This window comes from Triturus cristatus, chromosome 1_2 (genome assembly GCF_964204655.1).
Source record: "Triturus cristatus chromosome 1_2, aTriCri1.1, whole genome shotgun sequence".
In the NCBI taxonomy this organism is placed as follows: Eukaryota; Metazoa; Chordata; class Amphibia; order Caudata; family Salamandridae; genus Triturus; species Triturus cristatus.
Window position 1 is genome coordinate 172,686,939 of NC_140580.1, and position 26,041 is coordinate 172,712,979.

Consider the following 26,041-nt stretch of genomic DNA (forward strand, 5'->3'; position numbering starts at 1 on the left):
ATGACATGAGGCCATGTCAAAGCCAATAGTAAGAACTTCATAATACATATAAATGTACATCATAGTGCACATTTGTGCACCACGTCTTATAGCATCAAATACTTCATCTCTCAATGTACAACATAGTGCACATTTGTGCACCACTGCTCATAACATCACATGCTTCATCTCTCAATGTACAACACAGTGCACATTTGTGCACCACTGCTCACAACACTGCACTTGAAGACCAAAAAGTACATTCCACACCTCTCTCTCTCTCATTCTTTCAAATGCACACCCCACACGTTCTGTTCCTGGCAAGGCTGTTCTACTCCGTGACAGCTCCCAATGACGAACTGCAAGATTACAAGAAAAAATTCTTTAAGAGAAACAAGGCATATGCAGGACGTCGTACATTCAGGCTAGGATTAAATAACACACTAAAGTCAATTAATATAATGGTAGTCAAAGGTCACCACAGGGTGTCAGACCACAATAGTGCCTCTAGCACTACAGATGCGTCTTTAAATCTTTTTGGTGCTCACCGATTGATGGGGCTAGCCTTAGGTGTGGGGAAAGTTCCTGTTTTTTTTTTACTTTTTGCAGTTCTTCAACTTGAATTTCATAAGATCCTAACTCCTTGTGATGCACTGAGTACTGGTGCAGCGAAAGTCACAAGGTACATGGAGGGGCCCCCGTTCCGGATTGAATCCGGAGCTCTCAGGACTGACTACTGTGCTGAGGGGGGGGGGGGCCCTGAAGCTTGGTCGCCCCCCGCACCGCTGGGGATGCGTGGGCCTGTGTTGCGCCACTGGCGCTGAGCCCTGGATATGTTAGAATTTCATCCTGGTGAGAGGATGGTGCTGTTTTTCATTGCTTCTGATGCGATGCTGCAGTATTTAAAAATTATATCGGCTTCAAGTGGCAATCAGGGTCCGTCTTCGATGGTAGGCAAAATATGCTTCAACTTTTGAGTTCCGTGGTAAGACATGCAGCAGTTTTAAGGATGGCCTTCATTGGTGATCAATTTGAGTCTTTGACTTCAACAAGTAAGACATTGCTGCTGTCCAGATGGGAAAAGCCAAAAGTTTGCAGGTTGTTGTGAAATGTGGTCTATGAAGGTGATTTTTGAACTTGTGTAGAAGAAAGAGCGTTGGGACCTCCTTGTCTGTAATTCCTTTACAATGTGGATTGTGAAGGATTGAAGGATAAGTCCAAGTCCATGGTCCAGGTTGTCAAGGGATGCTGCATTTCAGTTGACTCTGTCAGAGAATCTATAAAGTTGCATGTTTTTAACCCATTCGCTGACTTGGACTTGTTCATCAGAATTCAGGATGAAGCCTTAAGCACAAACACAGTAGTTGTTCCAGAGCAGAGAAAGGCAAGGATCAACCAGTGCCACAATGCTTCCCCATTGGACTAGATCAGTGGTCTTTCAACACTTTTAGGTGAGTCCTCCTCATTTAAAAACGTGTTAGAACTTCCAAAATGGCACAATTGTTTCTAACAGTTATTATGTAAGATGTTCATTATTACCCAGTAACTATAGGGTTGTAGTGGGGTCTGAAGGCATTTCCTCAAAGAAGCCTAAACCAAAATGTATATTGAAAGTTACTTTCCAATTTATTACCATAAACTCACAGGGTTCAACGCATTACAAGCAGGCCAAACATTTCAAGTGGGATCGGAGGGTGGACATCTTGAAATAATGTCCTAAAATGGTGCTCAGTGTCACTTTATTGGCATAATAAATCCAGTATCCAACTAATCTGGATCACTAAAGGCAATGCCTTTGTGGACCATATTGACATCAGTACCAACAGAAACAAGGAATGTTTCACTATTGTTACCTCCAACTCAGCCGCTTCCTTGCAAGACCTGTGCAACAACACATCCCTATTCTTCAGCAACAAAATCACCACCATATAGAGCAACTTCAACCTTTAACTGGACTCCACAGACCTCGCCAATCGACTCCCACCCTCATCCAAAGAGCCAAAACTTACCTCATGGCCCTACATCTCCCAGGAAGAAACCGCACCATCATGAAGTCCATCCACTCTGGGCCCTGTCATACTCTTTCCACCTACCACGCCTTATCAAGAGGACTTCTACCTATCAGCACCATGCTCACACCCATTGTGAACATATCCTTCTCCTCAGTGACCTTCCCAGGTGCTGGAAAGTTGTAAGAGTCCTCTCTTTCCTGATGAAGCCCTCAGTGAATTTCTCTACGCTCGCCAACTACAGATCAATCACTCTGCTTTCATACCCAGCCAAGATGCTAGAGAAAATTATCAACAAATGCCTAATTGAGTACTTAAACCACCCCAAACTCCTCAACACCATCCAGTCCAGATTCAGACCCAGTCCCAATACTGAAACTGCCATTATCTTCCCCACAGACGCCACCTGCATGATCCTGGACAGGGGAGACACAGTGGCCCTCATCTACCTGGACCTCTTTGCGAAGTTTAACATGGTCTCTTATCCCATCCTAATCCAAAGCCTGCACAACATTAGAATAGAAGGTCCTGTGCTTTGCTGGATCTAGTGCTTCCTACCTGGCAGGAGTCAGGCAATCAACCTGACACTCTGCACCTCATACGCCTGTGACCTCATCTGCGGAGTCCTGCAAGGTTCCTTCCTGAGCCCAAACCTCTTCAATGCGAACATGACCCCTCTGGACAGCATAATCCACTCTCACAACATAAACATCCCGTCCTACACTGATGACACACAACTTATTATCTCCCTTATGTACAAGAAGCCCGGCACCTGTAACAAATTCACAGCATGCATGACCAAAATCGTTAATTGGATGAAGTGCAACTGTCTGAAGTTGAACACTGACAAGAATTAAATGGTGATCTTCAGGAAGAGATCCTCACTGTGGGATTTCACCTGGTGGTCAGCAGAGGTGTAACTGACACCCACAACCACTACAAACGCTATAAACTCAGGAACATTGACTGTAAACTCAACATTATTTTTGAAAAAAGGGGACCCCTAAAAATACAGTGTGCTTGCTAGTCGCAGGGAAAAAGCTCTGTAGGTAAAGAAACAATAGCAAGCTTCCATTTAAGCAAAGGGTTAAATATTCTAGGCATTGTTAAACATACATGTGTAATCACATAGTGTGCGACTATTAACAACTGACTGAGACATCTTATTTCTTAATATGAAAATATTTTATTTAATTTTTAAATCTCTTTAGTTTTAATCAGTTGTGTTATCATACATATATACAAATCGAAGAAATAAATACCTAAGATATGTACATAAAAAGAAAAAGTCAATCTAAATAGTATAAATTGTTACATTCACGAAAAACTGGACAGATTTGATGAAGGCTAGCGGTAGATAACAGCTACACACGTTTCGGCACTTCTGCCATCGTCAGTGAACCATCTATAGCGAACAACTCTATAGGGCACAGAACATTATTTAATGGTTACACCTTTCTAATGTATATGTAAGTTTTATGTACAATGTTGCACAAATTATAGCCTAGAATATTAAAATTACCTCTCATCAGTACATGTGATTCAATACAAATGATAATATCGAAGACAGGCAATAAACATGTGTGAGTCACAAGAAGAAGCATATAAATATATATACAATCTCCAATTAAGCTTGTATACTAATTGATACATTATTTGATACATTCTTTATATAATTGTCCAAAACAATGGTCATGATATACCTAGACCATCCCACCCAGAGCATAAAGGAAAGTGAAAATTACAGAATTGAGAAGAAAGTGTAATAAATCATTTTGCTATAGTAGAGTGTAGAACATAATAAAGGCTGAGTCAGAGAAAGCATGAAATAAAAGGGTTGATATTGAATAAAAACTATAAGGCCCAAATTATAAAATTGAAGATTACAAACTAGGAACAGCGGAGAATGATATATATTGATGTTATTATCTAATTACCTCTGGAAGCCTCAGGTATTAATTTGTAATGTTGTTATATGGTTGCCTCTAAAAAATACTAATAGGAACATGATCTATACCTAGTTGATAGTGCACAACAATATGTGCTACTCGGTTATAGAATAGACTAGAAATTATAAATTAATTCCTAAATCATTCTCACCTTCAGTTATTAAGTAGGAAACTCGATCTTTGATGCCTTTCTGTTGAGGTGCTCGAGTTGTCTCTATCTAAAAACAGTGAACACCTGAATGTTGATGCCTATGTCTTATAGCATGTATAAAACCTTTAGAGGAACGAAGTTAACAGAATTTCTTACTTCAAGATTATATAGATCTGTGGCCATACACAAAATGTGAAACTGTGATACGTAGATCGAGGCAGGGCAGTCTAGGCTCCTATGATAGTAACAAGTCTAAAAAGATAACAAACTCCTCTTAATGTTACATGCCTTCATATTTAGTTATAATCAAAAGCATATAAGTAGTTATCATTTAGGATGAAAAAACTTACTGTATAGGCGTAAGAAGATACTGTTACTCTAACACATTCGGTCCTTAGGAAAGGATTGTTGAACCCGAAAATAGCTCAAAACTCGGATCGCCAAGAAAACAGTAGAAATTCTGATAATGTAGTAAGCGATGACCTCAGCGATAATTAAATCTAAAAAGAGGGATGGCATGAACATATCATAAGTAAGCGTGAATCTCCTATGGAGTGGTATATCTCGTTAAAATACTTAAAAAGAGGTGCTTACTATGTATAGTCACCAAGGGCTCTTGCACCCTATATATTCTCTCTTGCCACAAAAAGTGTTACATCTAAAGAGAAGATGGTGGAAACATAGCATCAATCACCACAAGTCTCCATGGAGTGGTATGTTTCGTTTAGTGGATGAAAAAAGGGGAGGTGCTTACTTTCTATCAATGACACAGCTCTTTCGCATGTATATTCTCTATCTGTCAAATTGGATAAACACCTTAAATCCTTGGGTCATCCATCCTAAAAATGCAACATAGGGTTTTTTTAATATAAAGAAATGTAAAACTTTCTTTGAAATATTTTTTAAGTCACAACGATTACTGGAAATTATTGTTTATGCCACAGAGATTGCCCTGTCTGGAAAGATTGCTTACCTATGGATGACAGCGAGACGTTCTCTTCCGTAGCACCCGATTGCTTAGAATGTCTCTTTCTGCCAGACCTATTTATGAAGCCCGGGATATGGAACGCTTGTTTACCTTAATTGAGAACCGAGAATAGAGAGCGGACTTCATACACTACTTAACAACAAAAGGTAGTGAGAGTCGAAAACGGACTTCATGCAGGGATGGACATTGCCATCTTAGTTTGGGATTACGAGATTAAAGAATCCCGGAATGTATGATATTGTTATTTTAAAGCTCATGAAACTCATCCCAAAACCGGCTCATTCCCTAGATCCATACGGGCCAATTATATTGCAGCGCCGTCGTCTCAATAGGCAATGATGTAATAAAAAATCCTGTAATTAATATTGCCGGTTCAGAGAACGAGGATATCCAGAACAAGTATTAACACAAGCCAAAGAACATTGTCAATTGAAATCAAGAGAAGAAATACTAAGTATCAAAGATAAACCGACACAAAACCGCATGACAGTTATATCCAAACATTCCACTATGAGTAACACATACAAAAGGATCATCAAAAAACACTGGTCAATACTCAAACTAGAACCTGACTTCAATCAAATGTTCGCACTAGAACCCATATTTGCGTATACTAGAGGAAAAAACTTGGGAGAGATCATTAAAAGTCCCACAAATCCACCATCAAAAATAACACACAAGGGAACCAACCCATGCTGGAACTGTAATAACTGCCACAACGTCATAACAGGTCATCACATCAACCACCCTATGAAGGGACACAAAATGAAACTAAAAGTGAATGCCACCTGTGACACATCCAACGTGATTTATATGCTTAAATGCCCCTGTGGAAAAATCTAGGTGGGACAAGCAGAAAGAAAAATAAAAACACGTATAAATGAACATAAAAGCAACATAAGAACGAAGCAGAGTAAATCTACAGTGGTAAGTCATTTTTTAGAAATAGGATATAATATCTGCCAACTAAAATTTAGCATTTTGGAAACCTTAGAAAGATGTGAAGGAAGAGACAATCAGATCCGGAGTTTAAATTCATTGAAACCCCACGGAATGAACGAACGTATGGAGTTTCTATGTTATCTTTAACTAACATGTAAAGTATCATATCACCTTAACTTACATGCTTGAAGTAACCTTAGCAGCATCTTTAATCCTTGTCAAAACCTCAATTAAGTTAGCAACAACCAGCTAAGTTTCATACCATCTCCACCTGTATGCTTACTATCTTTGAGGTCAACGTATGTTTGTAGCAACCATAGTTGTATCTTTATTAATATATGTCAACACAGTGTATTCCTTGTTTATTTTCCATGTCAGAGAGATTCAAGGTATGCTTCAATACACTTTCATCATGTATTAACCACTACAAAGCCAGTTAATAATGGCCGCCACGTTTAAGAACCACGAGCGAGTCCTACCTCTAGTTTTAGCCACTTTCGCATATAAAAAAAAGTCACGAACACACAGAATTAGCAACCACATCAACCTAGGAAATCACCGTCAACGTTTGCCCTCATGAGTAGGTACACTTATACTTTAAAGCGCATGGAATTTTTGAACAGATAGACTGTTCACATGTAATTTTTACACGTTTACTCACTCACCTCGTCACTAACCCTCAGTAGAGTTTAAAACATCACTATAAGCACTGCTATTGAACACCACAAGAATGGACTATACGACTCTCCTAGCAAGTAGCACAGACGAAAACACGTTGTTTCAGAACCGCAACACGCACTAAACACCTGAGATTTTAACTATAGCATACACCACGTACTTTTTAACCCCTTCAGTGGCCCGCCCTTTCCCCGCCCTGTGCCGGGCGTTGCATTAGCGGGCGGGGTTCATGACGAGATAGTCTCGTCATGGGCACATTGCAACCGCGCTCCATGACGAGACCATCTCGTCATGGGCACTGAAGGAGTTAAAAGGAGCACGAATAATAATATTATCGGAATTGGGGTATGGAACCAACAATCCGACGTAGTCCTTTTTCTCTAATCACGGGTAACTTGCACCTCAAGAGAATGTTACGCCATAAAGAGCACATTGGTTATCTTCCTTAAAATACCCTGCACTGTGTGATATGTTAACGTTGTGATTATTATTCACTATGGATTAGCAAGCCTGATGTGGTCCTTCCTGAATAGTGAAATACATTTTATTTAATTCATAGATCGTCCCTGGATGAAGGCCGTCACGGCCGAAGTGCATTGGGATGAATAAATGTAAAATGAAATAAACGCATTCTGGGTAATGCAGTCCAAACGTTGGACAAAGAAGAATTGTTGTTGTGAAATAAACAATACAAAGAACCCTTGAAGAAAACATCTCGTTTTTGATATTTATGAGAAAACTAAAATAACTGTTGAAACCCGGTAGGGAACTCATACGCCTGTGCCCGAGGGACATACCCCAACGTAGGGGCATGCAGTCAGGTTGATTTATACGCACTCATGTTCAGAGAGTGATACCTTGGAGCACGACACACCTTGCGAAAATTCATGCAGACTGAAAGTAGTGCGCGCATCACAATTCATATATAGAAATGTTCTTTTGAGCAGGGTCATCCTAGACGTCCCTATAGAAGTACCTGTCTACAATGTGAGTTGATTCAGAATCACGTTACGAAAATACAGGATAATAATTCAAATACTGACTACGCCAACCCTTATTCTAGAAAGACCCAGGGAAAGATTCACCTAATTCCGAAGTAATGACAGTAAACAAAATCTTTTGGGGATGGTATGATACAATAACATTTCCAACATGCAAGTGAATGCAAAAACACATCTGCACAAATCAAGTCAATCCACAAGCACAATTCCATCATATATCAATAGAGAAAAAGATTTCTACTAAACATGCCAGCATAGATATAATTGTCTATGGTGTGCATCAGTTTAACTCTATTTAATAAGCACACTTCAACAATGCAAGTCACTGGAGATACAACTTCACCACACAAGCCAAACGTGCAACTACTTTCACCGTACAAAATAAGGCGAAAACATTTTTTCATCTTAAAATTCAACCAAGAACCAACTTCTAGGCTACAAAACAATGGAGAAACAAATGTCACCATAGAATTCGATGGTGAAACAATGTTTATCAGACAAGTTGATAGGAAATAACTGTAGCATATAAGTAAATTCAGTAAAAACATGTACCCTGCAAATCAGTGGACAACCTTCTTCCTCATTAAAAGACCAATGGTGAAACAGCTTTCACTGTACAGTTCAAGGAAGAAATAGCTTGTCCTGTTCCAGTTAGTAGAGGAACAACCATGATTAATGTAAAGTGCAATTAATTGTATAAAATGCTTAGATAAACAAATCCTAATAAAAGAACTGAACATGGTTTAAAAATGGAATCCTCATGGGCAAAGAAACCTAACTCTACCAAAAAAAACATAATAGTCCATGCTTTGAGATCTATTCAGCGCCATATGCACACATGGTCTATTCTCAGACACATTTCATAATACCATAGTTACCTTACCTGATGTTATACATTTGACTACAAGATGTTGATAAGTTATATGTTTCCAATCTCAGTTGGACCAGGTTAATACATTTCACAAAGTTATTTATGAAAAAGACAACTGTATTATTAAAACAATGGGATACCGATTCATTAAAGGTTTGAAGGTCCAATCTTTTTAAACTTTAAAATTAAAACTATTCTGCGCTGTGTAGTGAGGGTTGGGCAGCAGCAGATAAGGTGAGCATTTGCCTGTGTATATATGTATGTAATTAGATAGGTGCATTTATTTTTACAAATAAATATATACTACCTATGGTTTAAAAAAGATAGATATTCCCAGAGGTCTGCTTAGCAAGTGTATATATTATGGTTAAAATGCACACACACACACACATATATATATATATATATATATATATATATATATATATATATATATATATATATATATATATATATAATATAATTATATATATATATAAATATATATGTAAATATTATGTTATGCTTAACATTTATGTAAGGTCAATGTATAGTTTACATATAGGTTATTTGATTATATGCTTATGGGTCTCTGTTTTATTTTATGTTATCTATCACAATATGTACATATGATCATAACAATTGTATCTATAAGTGCTTCACTACTGAAATATTGGTGAAATAAAATTAAAAAAATGAAAAAACACATTTAAAAAACTATTAAATGTCCCTTTTGTAATTGAAAAAATACATAAATAAATTAGCTTTATGTACAGCAATACTTGAAAGTCGGAGTTTCTAACTGTTTATCCATGTATTTACATATGGTACTTCATATAATACAACTTTAAATCTCTATTATTTTCCATATACATGTACACCTTTCTATGTAGTTACATATCTATACGTTTATTAGTTTACCCCTGCTGTAGAAAAAAAACAACTCTCTCCAATTCACTACTCTATGTCTCATCCTATACTTCTTTCAATATATCCTCCATCCCCATTCTCTGATTTGTCCCAACCCTCATTGTACTGCTATGATCTCCAAAATAACACTTTCTAGACTCTTTCCTCTTCTATCCCTCCTTTGAGTCATCCTAAATGTCATTTTACTACTTTGATCTCCCAAATAACACTTTCTAGACCATTCCCCCATCCCTCCTTTGTCTTATTCAATCCATCTAACAGATTTGCATATCCACCACTCGAATTAACAGCTTAGGTTTCCCTATACTAACCCACCACTAATCCACTTTGAGTTCTGGAGTAGCGTGCTACTCGCCAAAAAGCGCTTCAGTGCCTCGTCATGTTGTTTAATACCCTTTCCTTTGACCATGGACATTCTACAAATACTTCTATTGTCCGTCACTTTTCCTCAATAGTTTTTGGAAGTGTAGGGAAACACTGGTGTTGCTATATTATATGTTTTCGGTGTGCAGCATCTATTATGTGTTTTAGGAAGGCCTGCGCTGTTGTTGCCACATTGGATCTGTTCTGTGTGGGAGGGATGCTTGCATTCTTGATGCTGTGCTGCTCCTGTACTGTGTGTGAGGGTGCCTGCACTTCTGCAACCATGCCGTCATTGGTTCTCTATGTAAGTTTAGCTTGCTGTCCTGCTTCCTGTACTATGTCTACTTTTGTGTGGAATAAATGTGCAGAGGTGCGACCTGAGCAGTACCTGTTATGCATACCCCAGTGAAGCTAGAGAAAACATTTTCACTGCACCAATCCAAAACTGTTAGCTTTGTAAATGGTTGTTTTTATGTCAGTATTGTTTTCCCTGTTTGGCAGGGCTCCTGCTTTCAGAGATAACGCTGCACACTCTTAAAATAGTTCTCATTCCAGCCTTGGTGGCGGCATGATTCGTGCAGCCTTGGACACTGCGTCACATCCTGTTGCCTCCTCGAGCCGCAGCCACGTCCTGTCCTTGCCTCAGTAACGTCGTCCCGTTTAGCTCGTTCAAGTCACTCGGTGCTGTCACAGTCTCTCAAATGACGAGAACTGTCACCTTTTCTCGATTTGCGGTCAAGTGGACGTTTCCATGGCTTAGAACATCTCGCTCCCAACCTCGAGTGGAGTTATCATTTTTGAAATGTAAACTGCCTTTATCAGTAAATAGGCCAACAGGCCAGGGGGTAGGTTTTTCATGGGACAAGACTGTGACTAAACCTTTCCTGGACACACTATGGAGCTTCTGTTTAAAAGCCCTCATGCTGTGCATTGGACATGCCCCCTCTCTGTTCCCTAAACTCCCCCAGCTCCGCTCTCGGCCCCACCACCTCTGGTTATGCCGAGGTTTTCCGCTACTTTCCTGGCGCCGCACTCCGGAGGTGGCCCCACCTCTGGTGACCTGTAATCATCTCTGTCATGCTCATCACTAGCAAACCTGCCCCCTCCAGCGCGGGGGCCCGTTAGCTCATGAACACTCTCGGACGCACTTTGTAACCGCTGCTTTGTCTGTCTTATCTCTGCAAGCTCGCGCCACACCCCGGTACCTATTAGTGGCAGGGGCTTAGGGCAGGCCTCTGCTGTCCGTAGGGCACAGGGCGGGGCATAGCTTGGGGGGGGGTGGATGGGGGTTGTTTAGGTTGTTACACCCCCTAGTAAATGTATTTTCTGGTAAATTGTCGGATTCAGGTGCTTCCAGTCGGGTATGGTGAGGTGTCTGTCGGATTTCACCAGGAAGTGTTCCATACACGCAGATAAAAAAGCACACACATTCTCTCCCTCTATGTTCTAAAAGTCTTCAAAAATGTTGGTTATTTAACACAATATTGTGTTTTTTCTCTCACTTCCTAACTGTACCAATCGTCATTCATCTACCTTTCCACTTCCCCTTGGGCCCCACTCATGCACCCACCTTGTTGTGTTATGTATTTTAATATTATATGCCAGTGTGATTGTTGGGAAATCCGCCCCCCCTGCAGCCCCCCCCCCCCCCCTCCATCTTACTGATCAAGCTATGCCCCTGGGTAAGCAATAACCCAGGGCTCCCAAGCCTTCAGAGGGCCCCCATTCGGCCTTAGGCCAATGAATATCTCTGAGATATGAGAAAGTCAGTGGGGCCTCATCATTTTATGCTACGCCCTGATTACTGGCACCTGTTGGACGTTGTATCTATCTGTGGTGCGACCTTGATCATTATTAACGTCATCAATAGGAAAGAAGCGTTTTACGGAACGCGGCCAGCGTGCGGCCTCAAAGCTCCGTATACAAATAACAAAGGCCACTCTTAAACGAACTCAACTCTTCTCGGTTTACCGACCTTAGAAAGATGATAGGCTAAGGGAGTCAGCTGGTATTCGAACTTTCAAGGTGCTGAAGACACTTGCATCTCCGCACTCTGAGAGGTCTTTCAGAGTTCCGTTCGCCTGCTTTGTCAAATGAATAAATACAAATATGATTGTCTGAAACTATTGCACGCTGAGAGTAATAATATATATAACTCGTAGTGTTTGGAAACTGTCTGATCCAGGTGCATAATAGCATACCAGGCGTTCACATCTGATGAAGTCTTTCGGCGCTATGAAAGGAGGCCAATTGGCACTATTCACTCGCGTCCTCCTGATGTTAAAAGATAAGATAAAAAATAAATAAATAACGAGACACAAGTAAAGTAACACTAATCACTCGCTGTGAAACCTGGCAGCACGAAGTCTAAACTGACAAGTTCAAAACTATGTGTACACTTACTAGTTAAAGTGGCTGGTGGTATTCAACAATTATCAAATAAATACGTCAGCAATAATTTTGTTGACCCGCAAAAAATAGTCACAGTAGATAATTATGTGTGGCTAAAGAACTGTCTTTTTTTTAACATATGATATTTTTATTCTGAAGTACGCGGACACGTTCATATCAGTGTATTATGTTGAAAACTTTTATCAAAGGCTGCATTCTTCTGAATAATTATGTTGTTAATGACTTTTATGGCATAAAACCAGCTTACATTTAAATAACAGTAAAGGTCTGCTTCTGAAGTCTGATAACAGTATACAGTTTTCCTTGTGATTTGTATATCTCGCATTAAAGAAGGGATACCGGATCTTTCGTTTATTTGCAGGCCCTTGCAGAGTGCTCCCCTTTTCTTTGGTCTGTACTTCTGAAAGCTAAAGCAAGTTAAAATAATCTGAGATTTGTTGATTGACGTGACACCTTCGAGGAACTAGAACGTGCGACATATGAGCTACTTTGTTTACTGACAATTATTACCTCCGCCACCCTAGGATATTTCAGGTGGAGCTGCGGGACTTTGCATTCTGTCTATTCAAGGAACGGTAAAGGAAAGCTCGCTGCTTTACCGACAGGCCAGAGGCTACATAGTAAATTGGATTCTCCTTTGATGAAGTGAATTCCTTTCTCCAAGCTTCCGTCTGGACATTTCCTGTTCCCCTCAAAGGACGGGATTCCACATTTAAAAGGATTAGCGGGACTCTTTTCTGGATCGGGCCGGGAGTGGCGCGGACGATGTTGACTCTGGGATAATCAAGTCATTTCTGCTCAGCTGTGTGACTGCCAACCAGTAACTTGTTTAATTGTCCAAATGCATTTCTAATCGATAGAAGGCTAGATACAGGCCTGCTGTGGAGTCTTGTGTATCTCTTAATGCAAGACACCGATGTCTTCGGGAAGGAACTTTCACGCAAGTTATTGCCTGCGAACAACCCCCACGAGACGAGAAATTGCATTATATTTCACCTTCGGAGGAAATGGACTCGGCCCTGCTTCCTTGCATTAGCCCAGGCTCTTCTTTCAAATGCATCAAAGTGCCAATGCACGTCTTCCTGCTTTATATATATTTTTTTATTTACAGGCAGTGAGGTAAAATACAAACCAGGCACCACGCTGCTCCCAGCTCCTCAGGCGCACTTCTAGTGCAGATGGAGCTGAGAGTTGGAGATGCACTGCAGTGTTTCTTGGCTTTCCACTTACTGAATGTGAGTCACTTTGCTCATTCTGAGCCCCGCACGTTCATGGGTGGTAACTGCGCACCCGATAAATTCTGATTCTGCTTCGTGCTGTATTAACAGGACGCGCTATTACCGTTAATACGGCACCGTTCCCAGAGTGAGGCAGCTCAGGCAGGACGCGGGATGACGCAGTAAGATTGTTTGTTCTCCACATTTCCCAGAGGTGCAGATTCGGGCAGTGCCTGGTTTATTAAGCACAACATTTGCACCATTTTTCTTGGCAGAATCAGTGCATGTAAACAAACAACTGTGAACTTCAGAATCCACAATTACGGGGCGATCAGGATGAGGCCTTGAGTGTGATAGACCAGGTGAGAAAAGAAGGCTGTATACTCCGAATATGCAAAAGAGAACTGAGAAATCCCTGTAAGAGAAGACCCTCCAGTTTATGGTGGATATTACATCAAGAATGCCGCTGCCCGCGTCCCAAGCAGTGGGACATGAGCAGGGCAGCACTCTAGTGGCCGCCCGTCGGAGCCTTCCCCCCTTGCTGCCTCGCGCGCGAGGCTACGCCCACTAGGGTTATGACCCCCTATAGTGTGGAGCTGGAGGCGGGCCGTTGGGGGCGGGGGGGCGCGGCTTGCCCCTCTACTTAGGAGGCCCTCTCGCCCAGTTCCTCCTCTGTTCCCTGCACGCCGCTCCAGCCTGGACACGCGTTCCTTTCTCCCGCTGCCCTGACGCCGTTTGCTTCGTCCTGGTCTGGCGTCGGGTTTTCTTGAGCCGGTGAGTGCCTTGCTGGTTCATGCTCGCGGGGATCTGGGCCCTCGACTCGTTGGTGTCCCCAAACCCCCTGGCTGTGTGGCGTGGGAGCAGCCGGGTTGGGCACGGCCTCCTGGCGTGGCTTTGGGGCAGGCCGGTGGGGAGCGAGAGGTATGCTGAGCGGTAAGGGTAGCGTGCTAAGGGCGCCAAGTGTTTGTATGATGCTGGGAGGGGCCTGTGGCAGGGCAGTCATGCCTACGTAGTTGGGGGACAGGAGGCAGTGTGCGCAGGGTCCCAGGTATTCTATGGGTGTCCGGCTGGACATGCGGTATAGACATTGCTTTCAGGCCAAAATGGTGTCCATTTTTGGAGTTGTGTGCGTGTTGGTCGCGGTTCCGCATCATTTAGTCCGGTCGATTGGATCCCCAGTCTGGTGTCCGGAGGCCGTTGAGCGGGATATGCAAGGTGACTCGCAGTCCCGTCGGGAGCACGGGTGCATACGGATGTGGAGTGATATGCGGTCGCGGGTTTGGCCCTTGCGGATACTGGAATGTGGGGTGAGGGCTGCATGGAGCGAGAAAGGGGCCTAGTTGTTGGGGCCCGCGTCTACACTGCGGTAGATGGGGCTCCCGATTAATTGTTGGCAGAGTGTCAGATTACGAATTTGGTGGAGCATTTATTTGCTTATTTCAGGTGTGGTCTGTCTAGCATGTTTATGCGGGATGGTTGGTCACAGCCTTTTGTACCTCGGTTTGTCGGACATGCAGCTCCCCGGAAGCTGTTAGTTTTCGCGGAGCCGTTTGCCTGGCCGGACTGCGACGGGGATGCCGGGTCTGCGCCTCCAAGCCCCGGGGGCTGGGTAATATGCAAGCGTTTGCCCCCGCTTTACGGTACACATGTAAGCGCTCCAATACATCCTGGTCAGGTTCGCGCCTTATTAATATGCAAACATTTGCCCCGGTTTTAAGGCGCTCATGTAAGGGCGCCAATACCTTCGGGTCGAGTCCGCGCCACATAATTATGCAAACATTTGCCCCCGCTTTACGGTGCACATGTAAGCGCTCCAATACCTCCGGGTCATGTTCGTGCCATATTACTATGCGCACATTTGCCCCTGCTTTAAGGCGCTCATGTAAGCGCTCCAATACCTGCAGGTCGAGTACACGCCAGATAAACATGCTAGCATTTTTTCCCCGCTCACGGTGCTCATGAAAAGCGCTCCAATACCGGGAGGTCGAGTTCGCGCTAAAATAAATACCAACCATTTTCCTCCGCTGCGCGCGCAAATTGTTACCCCCCCCTGGATCCCCTCCAGTCGTGCAGTACACGCACTGCCGGTCCGCGCGCGTCTTTGCTGCCCACGTCGGATTGGAACATGCCGGAAGTATTGGGTCTTCTCCGGTGGCGGCAACGCACCGAGGATGCCGTGCAGCGCTCCTCGCATTCAACCGAGGATTAAAGGTGGTGTCATTTGAGGGATGCACGATTCAAGTCAGACCGCGTGGACACTACAGACATGCGTGTCGTGCACAGTACTATTTCGCGCGCTCGCACACACTGCTGCCAAGTAGGACGAAGACTCACCCAACACGCGTGCCCAACTCGAGTACACGTCACACACGCATGTTGCGGGCCCATTAAAACAGGTTCTGCTGATACCAGTGCGCGGTACTAGCACACGCACACACGGCTCCCCCAAATACGCAGACACCCCTGAGGCGCGTGCACAGTTCTATAACTTCCGCTGCAGTCCCCAAACAAGTACTAGTGCCCAGTACTAGCACCTTCCTGATTACAAACACGAGGTTTTTTCCCTGGCTATGCGCTGGCTGGGGCATTGCATGGAGCTACACCACTGTTCTAAATCCGATGGTTGGGCTATTGGCTCCGGGAACAACATTCTATCTCCCCGTGCCTACGGAAAAGATTCTGCCCCGATTGGGTCCGTGTGCCACGCAATAGACTGTGGCTACGTGATGCTTTTGAAGCCGCAAGTTTAGTGGTTGTAGTTTCTCTTCTGGCGTGAGGGGGAGTTTCGCTTGGCCAGGAAGGGATCGATGTGCATAGCCGCCGTGGGTTTCCGGTTGCGCAGTTGCAGATTTTCGGAATTCTTGGCGGTTCCGTGTGCTAGCTCACAGTCTCGCAGGGAAAATGTTTAATAATACTGATGTTATTCTTTTTGATTGGTTCTTCGCTTCACATGATTTGTTGTCTGCTTTTACTTGATGACTATAAGTTTTGGAGTTCAGTGTGATTCTCTTGTACTTCACAAAGTTGCTTATATCATCTAAAAAAAAATAAAAAATATGGCAGCCATTTCATAATGTTCATTGTGTTTATATTTGGACGTTAAACCACATTTGAATTATATACGTGAAATAACAGGAAACGATTGCAACTGAAACGAAATCGTTATGTTGTGCTTTAATGTGTTTTTTGCTTAGCCTAAACTAGGCCTCAGCTATGCCTCGTTCCACCTTTAAAAATATGGCAGCCATTTCATAATGTTCATTGTGTTTATATTTCTCGCTTGGCCAGCACGCAGCAAAATGTGCATTGTTTGTTAATGGTATACTGTTGAGGAAAAACTACAGAGGAAGCCTGTTGGTTACTTTCATGCCTCTTCCTGCTCTTTCGCTTCGCCCCTTACAATTGTGGTTGTTTTGAACGCGATTGCCAGCGGTGTGTGATGTTGTCACGGGCCGATGTGAATCCCTGGGTTCTAGCGTTGGTGCGTCCCAGGGCGGTTCGGCGGAGTCGCGCTCTACACATGGTGGTCGGGCTCGTGTATGAATCGGGGAGGGGATGTGGAGCTCCGGCTAGCCTGCCGACTGGGGCTGGGTGCCGGAGTTCGAGTGTCGGGGTCGCTTCCGCTTCTTTTGATTCTGTGCTCATGTGAGGCGCTCCGCTGCCTTCGGGTCGAGTTCGCGCTGTATGGGTGCGCAGCGGTTTCGGTCGTTGTGCGCCGATGATGCCTGCTTTCGCCGCGGGCCACTGTGCTTCAGTGTGGCTAGTGCGGAGAGTGGTGTGCCTGCTGCAGAGAACGTGTGCAGAACGGATTGCAGAGGGCGTATGATTTAAATAGGTCAGCAGGTTCATAGGTTCAAAAGAGGCATCCTTTGTTACTTGCAGGATATATCTGAAAGCCCTGATAGTCAACAGTGCGCTCGAACGCTCATCCTAGCGCTGGGAATGGGAAAGAGTCTCGGGAATGACGCGGAGCATCCTGTGATCCTGCAAATCACCCTATCTGCCCCTGCCTAACACGGGCTGGCATTTGCAAGGCAATAGGTCTCGCTTTTCCCCGGAGCCGGCTGCGAATCGGCACCTGGTGGCCCTGACGGGTGATTGTTCACGCTTTACAGGTGTGGTGTCGTGTTTGTGCGTGGCGCCGCTACACGAGGGCAGTTTGTCTCGTTTGTTGTGCCCAGTGGTCTGCACACCGTCTCGCCGGCAGCCCCGTGGCCTTAAGCCGGTGAGGGGGGGGGGGGCCTCACAGTCGGTGCTTGCATTCACAGAACAAGGAACCTGGGTCCTACGTGCAGCAACGGATGTGTTATGCCCCTGGTCCCATCTTTGCACGAGGTTATCCCCCATGGAAATAATAGACGTTTTAGTGTTCTGGCAGCCTTGATAGCTACCATCTATCATGAAACTTCCTACATTGATAAATATGAGTAGTTACATTGTAAGGCATTTGACCTTCATGTAAACCGATTATTATGTTTAGAATAAATAAAATCACACATAAACACCAAAGTACCAGACTGACCCTAACAATAATACAAACTTAAGCAACCAATGGCACAGCCGATATGCCTGGCGAGCATTCAGTTTGTATCCTAACTACAAAACGTAAAGGCAGAGAAAATAAAGCAATAACGATTGGTCACTCTAGTTGATGCATCTATGGGGAAAACAAGAGTGTGAGGATATACGGTACTTTGGAGATGTTAAGTAGTCCCTGATACTTTCAATGAAAGCATTCACTTGGAGGTGGAATAATCCACCAAGCAGCCAGTAACATGATGTGAGTAACGCTGCTCTGGGGAACCCACATTCTATCCCATTTCGAATTTTAAAGCATTTGTAGCTATAATGTCATAAGAAAAATGCACTGTCAAGCCAGATATCAAAAAGGGTAAGAACCAGGGGAGGTCAATGAACATATTGGCCTTGAGCATATAGTATAATAAATCCACCCGTATTTATTCGTAATTCCTTCCGTGTGCACCCCTTAACATATATTTTCTCGTGTTTGGAAATGGGGGGACATATTTACTTTCTAAATTTCAGACTGTCACAACTCCTACAACAAATGCCGCTTCTCAAATAAGTTCACTTACTCTAGATGTGTTTTAAACACAGGTGGCGCTTGGAAAACCCATAATATCTAATCATATATAAGCGTGTTTTCATTACGTAGGAAATGCAGTCAAACACCTCTGGTGTGATGCCTCAAGACAACTGTAGATTTGCATACGAAGAGAGAAGTCTCAGCGCCTTATCAATATGCAGTGATTCTGGGAAAATCACTTAATCTCCCCGTGCCTAATAAGAAAAGAGTGTGTCCCTGGTGTAGCGTTAGTTGGTGCGCAGGTAAAGCGCGCAAACACTCGATACCTTGCTGGTCGTGCAGCACTACCATACACTTAAAAAATTGACCTTGAAGGCTGTTTTCATTCCTGAAAGCCGTGCACCAGATGCCACCTTCAGTATTCACACTATCGCCCCCAAGCTTTCCTTCGATTCCTGTCTGCATGTTGAACATGCATGTCTTTGATATTGCGAACGCACCCCTTGCCAGCCACTCGCGATTTTATTAAGGTAGTAGGCCTGGCTGATGGTGGATAAGATAGTCACATGAGAGCGGGTATTGGTTAAATGTCTGGTTTCGGAATACTGATTCATTATTGTGAGTTCCACGCTTAGGTCAGGAGATGCTGCTGCCTTTCATCTTTAGCCTTGCTATTCGGAAACAGCTGGTGTAATGTTCAGCCTAGTCTATACAGGACAGTCAGCAGCCTGAGCTGTTTTAAGACAAGCGGAGGGTCTGGGTTGGAGTCATGCAAACCATCCGTAAAGTCATTTCTCACGAAGTGACGAACCTTGTGTGTCCCGAGTGGGGCAACAGGACAAGGGAGGGGATGTATATATATGTGTGTATATATATATATATATATATGTGTTATCGTGGTAGCAGGAGTACAAATGGCAAAGGTATTTAGTAAGCACGGGGGGCGTTCCAAGCTCTAAAAGGATGGTTGAGAAAGCCAAGTTAAGTTCATTTCAAGGCTTCATTTGGTGGGGCAATTCCAGGCGTAAGCATTAAGCCAGACAGCCCTAGGAATTAGGCAGGCGTACGATGAGCTATGATTTGTTCAGACTGAGGGAGAGCATATCGACCACAAATAATTGTGGAACACCAAAAAAAAAAAAAAGCTTTACAAGGCAATGCTCTAGATTTCCGGTAGAATGCTGGATGGATAAGCTTCAGGGATAAGGCCGTGACCTTTCTGGAAGGGGCATTCTTCTTCGAACTGTGTCGAACTGGGAAAGGAAGGCAGGAGGGCTGGATAACTCTTTATTCTACCTGCGGTGGCACATCTTGCCAGGAGTGATTGGCAAAGGTTTTGCCTTCAGCCAGCCTAGGTTAACACCCATCCCTCCAAGCTAATTGTTCATGGTGGTATTGGGCCGCATTTACACAGCGCAGTATTTGGCCCCTGAGGTTGTCAGTGTCGTGAATTACTAAAATTCCCTGAACTGAAGGTGTGGCCGGGTTTTCCACGAGCAGAAGTTTGGGAGTGCAAGCCTCCACCTAGGGGGTGGTTGGCTGAATCTGATGAACTACTTCAAACGGTTCACAGCACTGCACGTGGGAGAGTGGCAATGCCCTGTGCATACTTCACCCAGACACCACAGAATGTGTGTCAATTACCTGTGCATACTTCAACCAGACACCCGGGAATGGCATGCCCTCATCTACATGGTAATAATTGAGAGAGCTGAGAGCGACCATACCCCTCGAATATTGCACTTAAACTTTCTAGTGATGAAAAGGGCTTATCACCTTCTGAAATAAGCATGACCAGAGATGTGCTGCTCTCCACTGACATTTGACAGGTTAATGGGCAAGGCTAGCGGAAAAGCCAGATGTATTGTCATGATTTAAGGAGGACGTGACCGAGGTGCTGGCAAGATAGAGACACTGCAAATTATGGGTTAGGAACGAAATCATAACTGGGGCTCACAACAAATTATTTGATAGAAATGAGAAGTTTCGTTTTCAAGCCACGATGTCGGTGCCACGACTTACCTACAGCACAGCAACACCGGTATAACAAGGACTGTAGGCAAAGATATTAACTCCTTTCAGCAGCAATAGAGTCCAAAGCTAGCTGCTATTCAACAAGCAAGTAATTGGATACGCTGTCCCAGTGGAGAGTAAGAAAAGAGTGGGATAACAGCGGGACTAGTATAAGACCCTATCGTCCAATTTAAGGTAACTTAATTTGCAAGCTGAGAGGCTAAAACGAGGAGATGTTGCTAAGATAGGGGCCAGTTTGTAGTAAACAATAGACTAATACGATGTGAAAGGAAGCAAATTTAGGTAACCGTGATGTCAGCTTGTGTTTATATACGTAGGTGAAGTGGTTAAATCACACGTTACCTTCACCCTGCTTATGGTGCTGTAGCTGTTGGGAACACAATTCCGTGCCAGGTGGCACCTAATTTGGCCAATTGAAAAATCTTAATGGGATTGCAGGTCCATAAGCGCCTATTTCACCAATGCCTTGTTACCGATGCCATATTTTCCAGCCCGAGAATCAGATTTAGGTGTTACTCTTCTCGCCCAGCCTTTCTTGGAGCCAGGGAGGGGGGAAACGTTCACGAATTTGGGTCCTCGAGCTGAGCGATGTACCTTCGGCAGCTCAGCCAGTCATATTGGCTTTATCCGGAGTCATGAAAGAAGAATACGTCCATTTAGCAGTTACGTAAAAATCTTCTGTCCTGCTAAAGAAATCATGCAATCCCCGCAGCATATGTAGGTGCTAGATCTTCCCATAATTACGTAGGAAGATCTGCAGTGGCATCGCTAAGAAGGCTAGTAACTCCAGTCACGCCTAAGCTGAGCGGCATTGGGGCCAAGAGTCATTCGTTGTTAGTCTGCCCTGGGCTTCTGAGTAATGTTGCAACTTAATGCCGTATATTTACGGTTACAGGACAGGACCCATTATTTAGCCCACTAAAAGCTGGCTCGCAGGGGCGGGCACCTATAAACAGCGAAGGGAGGAAGTGGGGCTCTGGCAGCGACGGTAGCCTCCCCAGAGCTGTGGCGGAGTTACAGGGCGATCTGGATGCAGACGGGTACAGTAAGGGTACCTCTGCGACAGGCGGTACAGTAAGGGTACCCCTGTCCGGCACAGTAAGGGTGCCCGAGCCAAGGTCCACGAGCCGAAGGGGGTTCTGGCAAGACCGCGACGGCGCCCCGTTAGTCCTTCGGGCGGTTGGGGGGCCTGACCAACCGGGGGTGTGCCACAACACGCTCCGCCCCTGTCGGAAGGGGCGGGAGTAGGAGACAGATCACGTGACCCAGTGGATGATCTGTAAATAATTATGTGCCACACTGCCGGGCATCGACCCACCGTGTGTGCTGGCTCACCAGGCGGGCGGAGCAGCAAGGGGCTGCCGCCCTGGATCGCCCGTAAGATAACCCAATTTTATTATCATACTGTGTTGTATGAAATAAACCTGCAGCAGTTCTTCACCCACAAATAAAGTGTCAGTGTAATCTTTGGGTGACGTCTGTGTATGCGTGTTGACTGAAGCGGATGACGGTGTGGTCACTATGCCGCTGCCCACGTCCCAAGCAGTGGGACATCAGCAGGGCAGCACTCTAGTGGCCGCCCGTCGGAGCCTTCCCCCCTTGCTGCCTCGCGCGCGAGGCTACGCCCACTAGGGTTATGACCCCCTATAGTGTGGAGCTGGAGGCGGGCCGTTGGGGGCGGGGGGGGCGGCTTGCCCCTCTACTTAGGAGGCCCTCTCGCCCAGTTCCTCCTCTGTTCCCTGCGCGCCGCTCCAGCCTGGACACGCGTTATCCCACCCTTTCCACTTACCCCACGTGTCAGGCACAGCGCGTTATTGGAATGTTTTAATGTTTTCTTTTGCGTTGCAGGCGGAGTTACAGGGTGATCTGGATGCAGACGGGTACAGTAAGGGTACCTCTGCGACAGGCGGTACAGTAAGGGTACCCCTGTCTGGCACAGTAAGGGTGCCCGAGCCAAGGTCCACGAGCCGAAGGGGGTTCTGGGAAGACCGCGACGGCGCCCCGTTAGTCCTTCGGGCGGTTGGGGGGCCTGACCAACCGGGGGTGTGCCACAACACGCTCCGCCCCTGTCGGAAGGTGCGGGAGTAGGAGACAGATCACGTGACCCAGTGGATGATCTGTAAATAATTATGTGCCACACTGCCGGGCATCGACCCACCGTGTGTGCTGGCTCACCAGGCGGGCGGAGCAGCAAGGGGCTGCCTGCCCTGGATCGCCCGTAAGATAACCCAATTTTATTATCATACTGTGTTGTATGAAATAAACCTGCAGCAGTTCTTCACCCACAAATAAAGTGTCAGTGTAATCTTTGGGTGACGTCTGTGTATGCGTGTTGACTGAAGCGGATGACGGTGTGGTCACTAGGCATCAGACCCTCCTCAGCTATGGTGGAATTGGGCACAAGCAGTTTTTACACTTGTTTTTACCACTGCACCTGTTACAAAATGAGAAAATATCACCTTGGCTGTTTCATGCAAACTGCCATCTGGAGGCAAACACTTACAAAAATCTTTTTTTGTTTGTTGGCAAACGCCTAATTAAACAAGCATTGGCATAGCCAATAGGTCTCGCTTTTGGGACCATGTAAGTGGTTAGCCATGCAGCACACAAGCTGCGAGTTTACAAACATCAAAAAGAAGACAGAGCAACCAGTGACATTTCGTTTAACAGTGGTAGTTGCGCTGGACAATTTTTTAACCACGTTTGCTTGAAGCTTTGCACTTATAAAGTGATTTACATTTTAAATATAACATATTCAGCCTGTTCTAAGGCAATATATTTCCACATGGTCTGACACTTCTTGGGAAGCCTCGGTGGAAGGAAGGAAGGAGCGAAGATAATACTAACTGGTGCTCATGTACATCTTTGGGTGGAGTTCGCAATAAATAAGAGAAATATAAAACTGTAAACTGATCAAGTGCCCTGAGGGTGTCTTTGTTGGCATGTGTGCACTGCACACACGTTACATACATATGTGCATACCGACACTACATTGAGCGACTGAATAAATATAAACTTCAGCTGTGAGAACACATGAGTGCCCCAGTAGGCAATCAACCCGGCTCTCGTATCGCGACCATGTGCAGCATCCTCAGACCAAGAGTGAAAACCCCTGGCAACCGGGGCGGGAAACCCCTTACCACGAGAGATCGTGCACGTCAGCGCATAGGTAGGGACAGGGAAGAACGGGTGTGAAGAGGGGAAGAAGAAAGGAAGACTTGGAGTGAGGGGAGAAGGAAGACGAGAAAGAGCGTGAGAAGGCGACTTGGGGAGAGAGCATGGGTGTGGGAGAAGGAGAGGAGAGAAAGGAGGAAATATAGTGGTGAGAGGAAGAAGAGAAGGAAAAAGAGTGAAGGTGATGCAGTGGGTGTTAGAGAGAAGAGGGGAGCAAAAGAGAGAAAAGGGACAAAATGTGGGTATGAGAGACAGAGAGTAGCAGGGAAACAGAAAGGCAAATAAATGGGGGGACTGAAAAGAGAGAAGAGAGGCAGAGGAACGAGAAGAAAGACGGAGTACAACAAAGGCAGTGGGAGAGGGAGACAGTGGGAAGGAGGGGAACGCAGGAGAGAGGAAGAACAAGATCACAGGGTTGTTAGGTGAGAAAAGAGAGAGAGAGGTTGTAAGCGCAAGAGGGAGAGAGAATGAGGAGGCAGAGGCTACACAAGAAATATATGGAAGGGAGTGAGAGAGGGAGTGGGAAGGGAAAGGAAGACAGAAAAGCACAGAGAGCGAGACTAATGTATAGTGAGGGGGTAGAGAAGTAGAGTGAAAGCGCGTGTGTGCCCGGTGCAGAACCCTGACCTACGTACGCTTAACAGCGGAATTTTTGTTAGTTAAAAATACATACAGCAAGGAACAGTTTCTGGACTTCATTCAACCCCCACTGGCTAGGAAACTTTACGTGCAATTTAGACTAGGGACCCTTCAGTTACTAGCAATTACCAGCAAGTGGGTCAAAGAACAAAAGGGGGATTGCCCTGCATGTAATTATAAGGTGGAGTCTGAAATACACGTCCTGTTCCTCTGCCCAGCCTATTGGATGCCGCACAAGCATTGGTTAATACAACTCTGTAAGAACCTGGGCTTTGTGCGCTGCACAGAGGCCTACAGAGTTTTAAAGTATGACACCCATCCAACAATAGTCTATGCTGTATCCAGATTTTTAAATAGCATGTGGCACATCCGACGAGCTAGCCTAAAGCAGATCCACAGGGCTGTAGAAATGCACTGAACTTAGATAGGTTCATTAATTAATTATATGCATGCTTTGGGTGTAGTGCTGTAGCCCCATATTTTTAGCTGTGTATTAATCTTTGAGTGCAGCTCTCCCCTTGTCGGCTGCTTTTATCTTTTATCTTTTTATAACCGGCTGATGATTGCATCATGAAGCTCTTTTACTTTACTGTGAGATTCTTAATTCGTGTATGTCCACTAGATGACTTGTTTAATAGATGAATTTGAGAAATCTATAATTTTTTAACTATAAATGTATTATACTTGTTTTACTGTGAACTGTACTTTGATGGCCCTAGTGGCCGAAATAAAGTTATTTGGAGTGGATTGGAAAACAAGCAAAAGCGAAAGCAGGCGCGTTGTGTGTGACCTGACTCACGAGGAATGCAGCTGTCACCCTGCGTGCCGCTGCTCGCTCCCGAGAGCAAAACGCTGTGGGAGTGAACATTAAAAAAGAAGGTGGGACATGCAGCCACCTTAACCATTTGCATGCTTTAATTACTGAAAGACACATGCAAAACCCAATCCTATGTGTGGGACGAGTCAGACCCACACTCAGAAGTTTAGAGTGCTTACCAGAAGCCTTGCAGAGCAGCGCATGCACGCTGGCTCAGGCTCGACCTAAAAAGGGTGTTCAGACACCACGCACAGCCAAAGCTCTGATTATTGCATTTCTATGTGATGCCCTTGTTTTTGTTTCCTTAGTTTTACTTATGGGTAAACACCCATAGACAAGCCGTGGGCATTCACTGTACTGTTAAATGATTATATATATATTTTTTTTTAGTCTGCTTTTTAAGGTATTCCTTAACGAGGTAGCAACAAAGTAAAATCTTGATAAAGATTAGTCAAACCAGCTAATATTTCTATTTTTAGTCAAAGTGCTTTTTTAATGGTGGTTCCTCGTTTGTGGTGCTTCATACTGCAGAAAGTTTTCTGATTTTGCAGAGGCACCGGTGACATCACCAATGCTGTCTGAACACAACACATCTCACAATGCACTTCAGCATGGGAACCATGTTACTGCTCATAACTCTGAAGGAGGGAAAGTCGAACCAGTGAAACAGAGGCTTGTTTATGCATAAGCATGTGGTTCTAACCCATCACCTCTACACCACACTTGTCAGTGGTGATTGTCCAGCTTAATCATCATATGTAACTTGGAGAAGACACTTAGGCCTTCAGTGAAATGGCTGTGGACTTCAATAAATTAGCGGAATTCTCGATTCTGGGCAGGGTTTCCTCCAAATTTCTCTAA

The 26,041-nt window shown here is 44.6% G+C and overlaps 1 long non-coding RNA gene across 1 annotated transcript; it reads right to left on the minus strand.

Annotated features, from left to right (window-relative positions):
- Positions 1–4,453: 4,453 nt before the first annotated feature.
- Positions 4,454–5,154, minus strand: LOC146867016 (uncharacterized). Its single transcript, XR_014961059.1, has 4 exons — positions 5,062–5,154; positions 4,843–4,927; positions 4,683–4,746; positions 4,454–4,588 (listed from the first exon to the last, which is right to left on the minus strand). It is a non-coding gene; the product is annotated as an uncharacterized LOC146867016 (long non-coding RNA).
- Positions 5,155–26,041: the final 20,887 nt, after the last annotated feature.